The sequence below is a fragment of the Syngnathus leptorhynchus genome, chromosome 21 (assembly GCF_054491065.1).
Source record: "Syngnathus leptorhynchus isolate UIUO chromosome 21, UIUO_Slep, whole genome shotgun sequence".
Classification (NCBI taxonomy): domain Eukaryota; kingdom Metazoa; phylum Chordata; class Actinopteri; order Syngnathiformes; family Syngnathidae; genus Syngnathus; species Syngnathus leptorhynchus.
In genome coordinates this window covers 3,141,673-3,154,201 of record NC_141215.1, presented here as the reverse complement: position 1 = coordinate 3,154,201, position 12,529 = coordinate 3,141,673, and the positions used below count along the sequence as shown (strand labels likewise).

The 12,529-nt window shown below is 45.6% G+C and overlaps 1 protein-coding gene across 4 annotated transcripts in view; it reads left to right on the top strand.

Moving 5' to 3' along the window:
• grm8a (glutamate receptor, metabotropic 8a) overlaps positions 1–12,529 on the top strand; it is an 83,242-nt gene that overhangs the window by 1,332 nt on the left and 69,381 nt on the right. The gene's annotated exons all lie outside the window — the stretch shown is intronic.

Sequence of the window (12,529 nt, the reverse complement as noted above, 5' to 3'; positions counted from 1 at the left end):
GAGTTCATGCCATCCGTCCACGGCATTCGACGCGCCTTCCATCCTTCCGCCAAATCTCGCGCTTTGCGGGCGCCAAGATTTGCATATTAAACGCAGCCCTCCCGTTTTTAAGCTCGCATCTGTCACAATAAGCGAACGGAGCCCACTCTCATCCCGGCGCTCATTTGCCTAATGCGATTTCCAGCCTTGTTTTGCGAGCATATGTACATGCGTGTATGTCGCCATTGTCTGATTCCAAACCTCCGTGTGTCCGCCAGCGCGTTAGCGTGGGTGTCCCGAGTCCTTCGGCGATGGTATCAAAAAGGCGCGAGATTCTATCGCGACGTACGGGGGCTTTTCGCCTCGGAGTAAAACGGCAGATTGAAAACACATATATAGGACACGGTAACGGCGAAGTCGAACATGTGTGGTTTTATTTTCCAATCCGACAGCGCCAGTCACAGCTTGACGCCTACTCAACCCGAAGGGGGCTGGCTCACAAAGCCCAGCAAGTTGCGCTTTTGAGAAGAAAAAAAAAAAGTGATTCAAACAACAGATTGTCTTCCAAATCCTTAAGTAAATAACATACTTGCAATAGCTTGATGTGGCCGTGCGGGGGGAAAGGAAAAGCGCGAGTGATCACAGCTTGAAAACACCACCAAAATGTCTTTGGGCACCACGAGAAGCTCGTTTGATAGCATCTGTGTTTGCTATCGGCATCTGCACGCGTTCCAATGTCTTATTTATCTCCTGATGAGATTTATTCGTCAAGAACTTCCAATGTCGTCGAGGTTGGGTCGGTAGACGCAAAGTTGGATTAGCTTGCGACTATCTGTGTCCCCTGAGAACGCTATCTGGGATGTTTATTTATTTATTTATTTTTTTGGGTAGTGTTTCCTCTTGTGGAGATTATCCTTATCAGCTTGTGTTGGGCGGTAAGCATGCGGTGTTAAATCGGTGGCGATGACACAAGACATACTGGGATGAAATTTAATCCTCACAAAGAGAGCAGCGACGGTCTTGATTTTTGGAAGTCGTTCACGTAACGCATCGAAACGTGTCAGAAGGTTAGGTAACGAGAGCACAGAAAGCCGAGGATTAGGTTGCATATAAATATGAGCGTGATCATATTTAATGGGATTCTCTGTGATATATGTAAATAGCGAAAGATGTTTTGATATTGAAGCATTTGTTTTACAATTTTGTGTATTGCGAGAACAGTTGATCAACTTACAAAATTTACAAAATCTTTTTTTTTGCTTTGTCACGCTAGCAAAAATTTGAGGTATGTCTCGATAGCCGAATGCTAGCAAAACTTTTTTTATGCAATTTTTTGTTTTTTTGGGGGGGGAGGCTGGAACGGATTAACGGCATTTCTATTTATTTCAATGGGCATTGCTTCTTTTCGGCGGGAGACAGAGCAGAAAGCCTAAAGTTGTTTCCTTGTCATCCTGCGAGCAGGCAGCCATGATGACTTAACAAAATGGACGCCATCTGCGCTTTCAGCAATCCCTTTCGTGTTGCGTCGGCTTCTTAATGCTGTTTGTTTATCAAGCATTCCGAGGTCAGTCACAAGTGGGAAGTCTTTCCCACGGTCTTCCCCGCAACCCCTCTCGCCCCCCCGCGCCGCCGTTCCTTTGCTTCTCATCTCAGCGCGACAAACACACGAGCGGCTGTCTCGCTGATCGCTTCCTTAAGTCAGCCTTCTGCTCACCTCGCCGTCTGTCGAGGGAATCGAGCGCCGTCGCTCTCCGAGGATTTCAATCTGCGTCTGTACCTTTTCCCCACGTGACCGCTATATGCGCCTTTAGCTTCCCGAGAAAGTGTTTTGCCGCAATATTCTCTCTTGGAACTTGAAGAGATTGAGATTTGTTTGAAAGCAATTAGCCATGCCCCTATTTACTCGGGTGTGCACACTTTTGCAATCACAATAACCTTAGAGTGTAGCGATCTTTGTTGATTTGTTTTGTCAAGATGCTGTAGCTGATAATGATAACGGTGAAGAAGACGTAGCAGCAGTTGGGAAAACTCATTAAGCCTCCTGCTTTGTGTGGACTCGCCGTTTGTTTTCGGGCGCGCTCCCATGGCTATCAAACCTCCTTGAACAATGGCGACCTAATGAGACAGTGTGCTTTGACGCCACACCGAATCGTCTCCGAAGAACGTATTCATGCTTTCTTTTTGGGACCCTGGCTGTAATTCATTCACGTAAAAATCTCTTTTCCCGCTCAATAATACGAATACTGACTAAGCGCTTGTTGCGGGAGATAAGAATGTTCGTAGCGGGTGAAACTCGGTCCTCTATTTGCTTGAAAAAGCGTCCAAAAAAACGAGCAGAGTAGCAGTGAACTCAGCAGACCTGTTAGCAGTCCATTACGCTCTCGCACACACACACTAAATGAAAGTTTAATCAAGTTCTCTGATGAGAACCAGGAGATCATTACGTTTACGCGCAAGCAAACTGCTGACTGCGCCAGCGTTAATGTGTACAATTACCTGATCGCGCCGCGCCCCAACGAGAGCGAGACGGGCCCCGTCCCCGGCCGATTTAATTGAATTGTTGTGTTTACGACACAGATAGGACAAGAAGCGCTTTTAATCGCGTTAGCGCTAAGCACAAACGACCAACATAAACTTCATTCAGAGCGTAGCCTTTGACCTTTTTGAAACGCCAAAGTATTCGGGTCATTTTTCCCCGACCGCTAAAGCGCCGCTAAGGGGTGTGACATGTGGCGCGAGACTGAGACTTGCTTTGCAATAAGAAAACGGCGGCCGCTGTTGAATGTGACACTCGCAGCCTAGACCAGGGTTGGGCCGAATGGCCGGAAGGTTTCTACTTGTAAGGCAGCGGGAAGAGCAACGCGCTAACTTGTTGATATCTGAAGTTAGCTAGCTGCATGCTAACAGTGATATAGCTAACATATAGTGGGCTAGCAAAGCTAGCATCAATATCGCGGGTAGCTATAACTCTACTTTTAGCACAAAGTAAATAATAGTGATGGATATTGTTAATCATTTAATTGAATACATTAATATTTGCAGCAGATTGTTTAGAACCACAGGTGACAGAATGAACACGTCGGTGAGAAGTTTAACAGGCCGCCGTGGGGACCACATGGGCGAGGACCCCCCCCCCCCCTCTCACGTCCAGATTGTCACTCAGTCGGGTTTGATACCTTTTTTAAGAGCACAGATCTAAAATGGATCAAAGGTACACCGGCTCATGGATTATTTCTGACTGGGATGCTGGCAGGAAAATGTGTGTGAGAGAGAGGGATGGAGGTCAAAAAAAAAAAAAGAAAGAGTATTTAAATGCATTTTTAATATCCGGGATGGCGAAGAGCGCTCGCTAAAGCGTGCCTTCTCTTTCAAGCGACATTTGCGATGACAAGGATGCATTGAAACGGGAACACCCCCAAATAGTTCAAAGAATCCAAAATGTACTTTAGGGCTTTTGTTTTGTATTGCTTTCTTAAAAAAAAAAAAAAGTAGGCCAGATAAGAAGAGAGGGATGGCGTCTCGGGAGAGGGAAGGCTTCTTTCCGAAACGAGACCAACGTTAAAACGAATACATTATTTCCCCACATTTATTGATTATAGATTTAAATTTTAAGATGAATCTGAAAATGTGACCTTGACTACAAAGAGCGTCATTGGCAGTCAATGCAAAATATAGCAGGTGCGTCGCTAATGCGCTAACATCAAATTAACACTTTGACGATAAAGTTCAACTCAAACTTTTCTCCAGTGACACGGAAAAGTCTTGAAAGCATATTTCCGCCAACGCAAAAATATACATACACATTTTTCTTTTGCTCATGGCCTTGCGCTTATTAATCGGTTGATTTCCCTACATCTGTACATCGTGACCAAAAATACCAACATTTCCCCGCAAGGTATCCACGCTGTACCGCGGGAGCGCTAATACTGCGCCATACCGCTATTTTGTCCGACCCGTGACCCCGAGCTATGAATATGCCTCAGCGTTTGCGAACGAGCATCTGCCGCCGTCCGTAAAAAAAGCACACATCTGAGCTCGCACTCCTTGCTAGCAATTCTTGGGGAACCGGCGCTTGGAATGGGAATGAAGAGAAGCGGGCGGAGGGGAAAGGTAATAAAATATCAGGGTGGGAAGGAGAGGAGGAGGCCGGGAACCGAGGTGAGAGGTTTGGCTGTGATTACACACTCCTCTCATCCCGCCATCTCGGCCGTTCCCTCGCTTTTGTCTCACTCACGCTCGCTGCATTATTCAAGGCGTGGCGGGCGTGGCCATTAAATATACATGGCGGGAGCAGAGGCAAAAAAGTCTCGAGTTGAGGAGAGTGTGAGTTTATTTTTTTATTTTTTTTATTTTGACATGTTCGTCGAGAGAGAACACAGAAAACGGTATTAAAAAAAATCTATGTTTTTTGGCTCTGAAAACTATCAGGACAGAAAATGAATTCAAGATGTTTTTTAAAATGTAAAAAAAAAAATCAAATAATCGTCCCATTTTTAGCACGAGTCGATCCATTAATCGATTTTGTCTATAACGGCTGCTCGGGACAGGAAGGACCATATCCGGTTCTGTTCTATTTTCAGATATGATTCCTGTCAACGCCCGGGACATTTTCAAAACCTTCTGCTGAGGTTATTCGTTTATTTCTTTCTTTTTTCTTTTTTATTTTACGTAATTTGGCGCCCAGCGTTTCATACGCCGCAGGACAGCAACAGAAAAAGACGGATCGACGTAGAGATGCCAAGAGCAGCCGAGCGGTGGCGCGGAGACGCCAAACACTTAACCTCGTTTCCTCTTTTTTTGTTTTTTCCTCCCACCTCGCCTGTCTGATCTAATGCAACACGGAGGCGAGATGTAACAACACCTTTTGCGGGCCGTCTTCGTCCCTAGAGTTGCGTGCTCTTAGTCGAACCGCTCGCGCTCGAATAAACAGCAACCCCCCCCCCCCCGGATTTGTAATTGCCTTTCGCTGCCACAAGATGGCGGCAAAACACTCAAACATTTGAGAAATGTCACTTTCTTCCCCTAATGTTAGCATTTAAAGTGCTAACGTTTTTTCAGAATTACATTTTGAATTGCGACACGATTTTTCACCAATCGTGAAGTCTGCCCATTCATTTTCAAATCCAACAGCTGTATTTTGGATTGGTCAGCCTTGGCGCAGGTTGCGCTCTACTGGCTAGCATTCTATTTTTCTTGTTATTTATTTGTCCTTATGCCTTACGTTTCCGGGGGGAGCTGGCCCGTGTAATGCGCTTCGGCCACAGTGCAGGGTTTTATTAATACTACATTGTGTTAGACGGCCGAGAGTTGTGTTATTGCCGTACTTGACTCTAGTGCGTTTTATGTGTCCGTGTATATATATAGTCCAATACATATATACCGGTATATTGTCGCACAGCCGAGCACGGAATTGGTTTTGACGGCGCTTTATCAATTGCGTGAAATTAAAAAACGAGACAAATGGAAGCTTTCACCGACACCCGGGGTTCCAAGTAATTATTTATCGCAAGGAGCCGCCAAGGAAGCAATGGCACTTAAATGTCAGCAAAATTGACGTCGGCGCATTACCGTCGCCCGCCAGTCGTCAAGTCAGTCGCGCTGACTCACGTCGGTTTGCCTCATTTCCTGTTAGCGCCGCTCCAGTTTTGAAGTTTGGCTCGGAGAGATGACTCACTCGAGCGCTTAAGTGACGAAAGAAACCTCGAGGCGTCTGGATTTTTAGCGTTTGGTATTTGTGTCTTTGATTGATAATGATGCTGACATTTAGGGCGGCTTTGATGTAGCGCCGATGAAAGTTTACGCTTGATGGGATTTGGGCTTTGATTCGGCTAAATTGTCCCCTTGTCTTTTTGACAGGTTGCCACGGTAACCTGTTATTTTTTTGCACAAAGGTCAAAACCCTGTCAAGTATAAAAGAAGCACTTTGGCGCCATCTTGTCGCAGCTTTCGGTTCACTTTTACAGGCGTGAGTGAATCACTAGCGCCTCTGCTGGCGGGAGTAAAGTAGTGCGCTTTGAACAAACTCACGCATTTGTTCATTTCTATGTGAAATTGTCGCCGGTAGTCCCTCCGCCCGCCCTCAGCTATTTCTGCTTTTCAGACAATTTAATAATATCAAATAATAAAAACAATTAGACATAGAAAAACTATGCCAAAGCATTCCGTGGTAACATTACAAAAATAGAGCCATCGGCTGCTATTAAAATTGTTCTATTAATCGCCGCAACACTTGAGGTGCTCCCGTTGAGCCAATTTCTGAGCATTTGCATAATTGCATTAGAAGCGGTACATCATTCCGAGGCAACGCTTCATTTGCATTTGTAGCAACGTGAGATATCAACTTTGATATCAAGACTGTTGAGGAGCAGTCGGCAGATTGTCAGCGCACGGGCGCGATAATACCTGTTGGCAAAAGAGACTGTCAAAAAAAAAAAAAAAAAAAAAAGCTTGGTAACAAGTCGTATGTAAATCTCGCGTTTCGCTCGCCGTCTCAGCGGGGATTTAACAGCTAAGACGAGACAAGTCCTTCGCTCCTCTCACTGAGCGCCGTCCAAGTGGAAGCTGGACCCGAGCCAGACGTTTGCGACCACTGAAAACCGCTTTGGTTTGTATCGAGATTGAGATCATGTCGTCTTTGGTGATTAAGTTTGAAATTTAGACTGACGAAAAAGAAATTTGCACATTCACTTCTGTTTAACAAATATGGCCCCCATCCTAGTGTAAAAAAATGTAGCATTATAAGCTAGTAAGGCAGTTGATTGTTTTGTCGATTAATCGTATATCAATTAATCATTTCACCCGCTCAAGCTAGTTGAGCTTCATTCTAAAGACGAGACGCTTCCGCATTTTCGTTTTAACGACGGAATTGGATGAAATCGTTTCGATTATTGGCATCGTTTTCTTCATTGCCCCGACAAATGAAATCATCTTGTGCTTTTGGCATTCCGTTTGCAAAAACATCTTAATTTTTTCACCCCCCCCTGGCAAATCAAGAATTGTCTCCCTCAGCCAAGTGTTTCATGTTCACGTCCCTCTCAGCCAACTCTTGTGTGACAATTTCCAAACTTCATTTTTCTCCCCCCCCCCAATATATTCTTAGCGGCTTAGCTAAATGCGTTAAAACAAGCTTTGACATGCATTCAACTTAAGATGTGACGGAAATAAACGCTGCTCTGGGGTATTTAAAGGTGCTGCTTAATGTCAGCTTAAGGCTGAGAAGAGGAAGAAGAAATGACAGCGCAGACGGGAACACGCTTTACACGACACTCGACAATAACAACAAACCCGATTCTCTCGCCTTAGTTCCGAATAGGCACTTGTTAGCATCTCCGTTAGCGTCTGCGTTAGCATCGTAATACTTCATGCTACAATACTATCAGGTAGGCTTGGTAAATGCGCCGAACGGCATCTTTTGCAAACGTCTCCAAAAGCCCATTAAGTGTACTTGCCCAAGACAAGGGTCGCTTTTAATAGCTTGAAACGGCACGCAAACCGCGCCAACAACATCACGCCGCTATCGGGAAGTCAGCGGTGAATAATGTCTGCCATTAGGGCGAGCGGCAGAAGCCGGCGAATAAAAATGTCCGTGTCAGCGGGATCGTCTTTGTGTAGGTTAGAGTACACGCGCCCAAGAGGATGTTTAGAAGTCTGATAAGTTTGCGTTGTATCTGCCAGCTGGGCGTCACTCAAGGCCAGACACAAGGACTCTCAAAGTTTTGGGGTTTTTTTTGCATTAAGTATCCTTCGCTGGTATCGGCAGCCTCGACGAGCGAACGATATCTAAATGAGGCCTGTATCGACCCGATGGCACCGTCCCAACATTCATATATTCTTTATCCTCGGCAAAAATGAGAGCCCCCCCTGGTGGTCAATAACAAACACACCAGGAAGAGCGCAACGATTAATGGATTCACTTCGATTCATTTTAACGGGACGATCCGAAGTTCTGAGCGTGGTCGCGGAACAAATGAAACTTGTTGCCACTGCACTTACTTTTCGCTCGCCGCACTTTCTGTCTTTTCCATCCCATTAACCTCACACTCACAAATGTGACGCGCATTGGCTGTTGTTTGTGATTTACAGAATATCTATCACCTTCTCCCTGTTTTTCCCTGCAAGGTGTTATGTAGGTTATTTCGAAGCCAAGCTTCTGGAATATTTATGTGTGTGTGTGTGTGTGTGTGTGTGCATGCCCGAGGGCCCCGGTCAAGAGGCCTGGAGGAATCCTGATTAATTTATCCCTCAATTGGCCATAAACAGGCCCGCCTTGAGGAATGAAACGCACCCAAGAGTGTTTCCTTTTTTTTTTTTTTTTTTTTTTTTTTAAGACTAGGATACGAAACAAACGCACGTCGTTGGCACACATTTTGGAGATTCAGCGGTTGGCAAGAAGAGAAAAGGAAAACGCAATCAAAGAGCAGAGTCAAGTTGAACCCTTGTCACGTTTCTGCTGCCGTAGCATCTTTTTGACACTTGTGTGTGTGTGGACAGTGCATCAGCCTGTATTTGCTGTCATCCAAGCCTCATCTGTATTATACCTGAGATGTTATTTTGTCGCCATTCTAAAATAAGTACAGTGGCGCCTTGAGATATTAACTTAATTTGGTCCATGACCACGCTGGTAAAATAAAACCTTGCCGCGGCCACATGGGGGCAGTATAACACGGACAGCTTCTCTGTCAGCCCCGATCGTCGTTGTCGATCTTCGCAGAGGATAAAGAATATATCCATGTGAGTAGTGTTTACATGTTTTAAGTATCGGTTGCTAGCATTAGTTGCTAGCGTTGGTTGCTAGTCTCGAGCTGCTATTGTGTGAGATACAAAATGTGTAATTTAATAGTCAAAAAAAAAATCATATAATTTCTTAATAGAACAGTACTTGGAATACTTGCTATTTTGTTCTTCGAAATGGAAAGCCATTCCTGAACTTGTAACTGCCTGGGGTGTCGGGGGTGGTGGTCATGTGACAGTAGAAATGTCGCTCCCCATCCAAGCAAACAGGATGATGTGGATTATGGTTTTTTTTTTCCCAGTCCCTCCCTCTCGCCTGTCATCAATCCAAGAGGAATTTTTGGGCTCCTTCCATTTTGGAAGAAGCATTTGGCTACGGCTTTTTTTTTTTTAAGCCGCGTAATGGCCACTAAACGCAAATGTTACCATCAAGCAAAGTGTTGATTTCAAGTTGATCTTGAATTGAGCTTTTTGTGCCCGATTTACGATTAGAGGTGCTCAATTACTTGTATTGACGTGTCCTGGCCAGGGCATAAAAGACCCCGGCGCATTAATACCATGAAATATGTAGTCCAATTATTATTATATTTTTGAAAGTGTTTGCCTGGCAGTAATTATGGATGTCTAATTGGGACCGGAGAGAAATTCATGTGTGTGTGAATTTAAATATGTATGGATGAGGGCTTCCTCAGCGCTTCACGTGAATACAAAAGTAAAAGGTGAGCGCCGACACAAACGAGAAGATCGTCTCGAGTATTTTTGAAGGTGCGCTTTACTCACTATATGATTTGAATATACCGATTTTTACACCCGCTAGCTATTATTGAACCGGCTGTGCACCGCCTGGCGCTATTTATAGCGAGCGGAAAGATGCCAAGCGCGTACAGTTGAAAAATTCATCAGTGGTCCCTGGGTAGTGGTGGTCTAGGGGAGGGCGAGGACTCGTGGGAAAATGGAGACTCTCAACGTGCTCCGCCCACTGTGCAGGTCGGGTTTAGGTTGGGACGTTAACCCCTTGCCAAAATGTTTGTGGTCTGACCACCGTGAGTTTTTTGGGTGGCTTAAGTAACTGCTTGTTGCACCAAAACCACAAATTCATGTGGCGGTTGCTGGACATTTTTTTTCCACTCCGATTCTATGCCCCTCCCTTATAGGAGAAATATTTCTTTATGTTCTTATACAAACTAACGAATCATTTTGTAAACAGTGCTTCAAAATAGCTTGTTTCGATGAACTATTTTTTACCTTCGTATCAGCGTCGCACCAAAAACCGGCCGTCTGTGACACTCGTTTGCCGAGAAGGTCGTACGCAAGCCCGAGAAGGTCCCCGCTGGCCTGCGGCTTTTTAATTCTCTCCCCCCGTCATGGCCGACTGGAACCTCCGAGGCCGGCACGCAAACACCGTGTTTTTTTTTATTTTTTTTGTGTCTCGTGCAGATAAACCGGCATGTCGCTTTACGACACCTGCGTGCGCTCCACGCAAATCAGTCGGCGGTCATTCTCTCGCGCCGGCGCGTTAGCTCCCGGCTAACGGCTCCTATCAGCACTCCGGTGTTTTCATTCTATTTTTATTGTCGCCCCGGACGTCGAAGTAAATTTTTAGAGAGGGACGCCGAGATTGAGTTGTAAACTTCAATTCTCTTTGTTGGAACGCATTCAAAGTCGCCTAAGTGCTTTTACGAGGTCGATGCCCGGAGATGAGGTCGCAATGATGTTTTGGCGGATTTTAAGGAGGTCCAAACGTCCCTTCCCTCCATCTTTTTTAATCACCCTCTCCGTCTATAACTTGTCGACTTTTCCGCTCCAATATGTGTCGCCTCCATTCTCTCTCTCATTATCTTCTAATCCATTATTTTCCCCGTTGGCGGGCAAGCAGGGGGGCCGAGCCCCCCCTCCCCTCCCTCCCTCTCCGCGCTAAGGCTGTTTTTTTAATCGGGGGACCGTTCCCCCGTGAACATCACAACATCACCCAAAGCAGATGAGCCTTGAAATCCATTCTTGGAAGAACAAGAAATCCAAAAGAAAAGTTTGATTTTCCCCTCCCTCCCTCCATCCATCCATCCATCCATCCATCCATCCATCCATCCATCCATCCATCCCTCCATCCAGCTCATTTGCGCCTCTTCGTCTAGCAACAGCTCCAGCTTTAGCATCTTCAACCCCCCCCCCCTCCTCACCCATCATATATATATATTTCTTGTTTTTGGCAAATGAGATCGGCGGCTCCCAGCAGCATCCAATTTTTTTCCCATTGAGTGCACTCGTGAATGACAGCCGCTTTGTTTTGTGTTCCCTCCGTTTGTCATAGCTAATAAATTCCAAATGGAGGAAGACGTGAGAATGTGATGCGGGAGGACGTGAGGGAATGATGGGAACTGAAGGGGGGAGGATGGCAGCGGGGAATTGAAGGGCACTCTTAACCTCACACGGCTTTTGCTTTAGGGGGACTCCATTTTGTTTTTTAACCCCGATTACCATATTATGTACACAAGTTGCACGTCGACATTGTGTCGCAGTTGGCAGGAGAGCTGCGAGTTTTTCACGGAAATTCGCAGCTTCCTTCTCCACAGGGCACTGACGACGAGAAAATCCGCACGGAACCGCGCGACAGCGCTCGCACGTCGACGCGCCAGCCGCGCACGTGTTGATGAACCGAGTGTTGATTAGCCTTCCGAGTTAAAACGTCGAAATGGAACGCCATGCAGTTTTGACTTTTAGCTATGTTTTAATTCACATACTCCAAGACACATTGGAATGTTTCATCCCTGAATACGGTTTCTAGTGCTCGCCCCCCTCCCTCGCTGTTTCTCGATCGATAAAATCATTTTCAGTCCCCCTCGCCTGATGCCGTCCAATATTTGGCTTTTCTGCTCACATTACAGCAGCGAAATGATTCGCTCACGCTCGAGCCTTCCTCCGACTCCATCGGCGGGGTCGTTCTGCACCAATGTATCAACACCTAAAAGGCGACCTTTTTTTTATTTTATTTTTTTTAAATGTCACGCCGCGAGACATATTGAATTTGTGTATCTTTTTCACACCTGTACTTTACCGGCTTTTACACGCTTTAATGCCGCGCCGATTGTCGATATCGGAGAGACGCTCGGTTGTAACGAAAAAAAAAAAAAAAGCGATTTACATTGAAATGTAGAGCGCGAGACGCTGAGGTGGAACTTTGGAGTCATTAAAAAGTGGAGGAGAAGAAAATGGAGACGCATTAAAAAGCGAGGGAATAGAAAAGCCATACCCGAGCTGTCAAGATCTCAAAGTAAAGCCCGCCGGGCGTCAACCGGTCCCGCTAACAACACGGGATTAATCACGGGCACACGCACTTGACAGCGATGGTTATCGACGGGCACGTTTTAAAGGATCTGCCAATTTATCGGCCGTCTCCAGCTGATTTGTGTCCAACACCCTACTCGTTTTTTTAAACGATGGCGCGTAACTCCAAACGTATTGAATGAGAATCTTTTTTTTCTTTGACCGATATCTGACCCAATGGCTTTGAGTCAGTATGTATGTAAGACTCTGATTTTCCCCCCTTCCAACAATAGACTTGTGTTGAATTGAGCCTCGGCCACTCGCTCCTACTCGCCGCCATTGTACGTCAATGCGTCGTCCTCTTTTCTTCTCCGCTTTCATCTTTGGCCCTTTAACATTCTGGCTGTCGCCGCCTGTGCTATCTCTTTCATTGTTATGCCCCAGCCTCCCAGTGTGTGTTACGTTGTATAAAAAAAATCCCTAATTGGCCTGGATGCCGGCTGAATATTCATACATATTTCTTATTATAGAGAAATGCTATTTTTTTTTTCCACAGTTT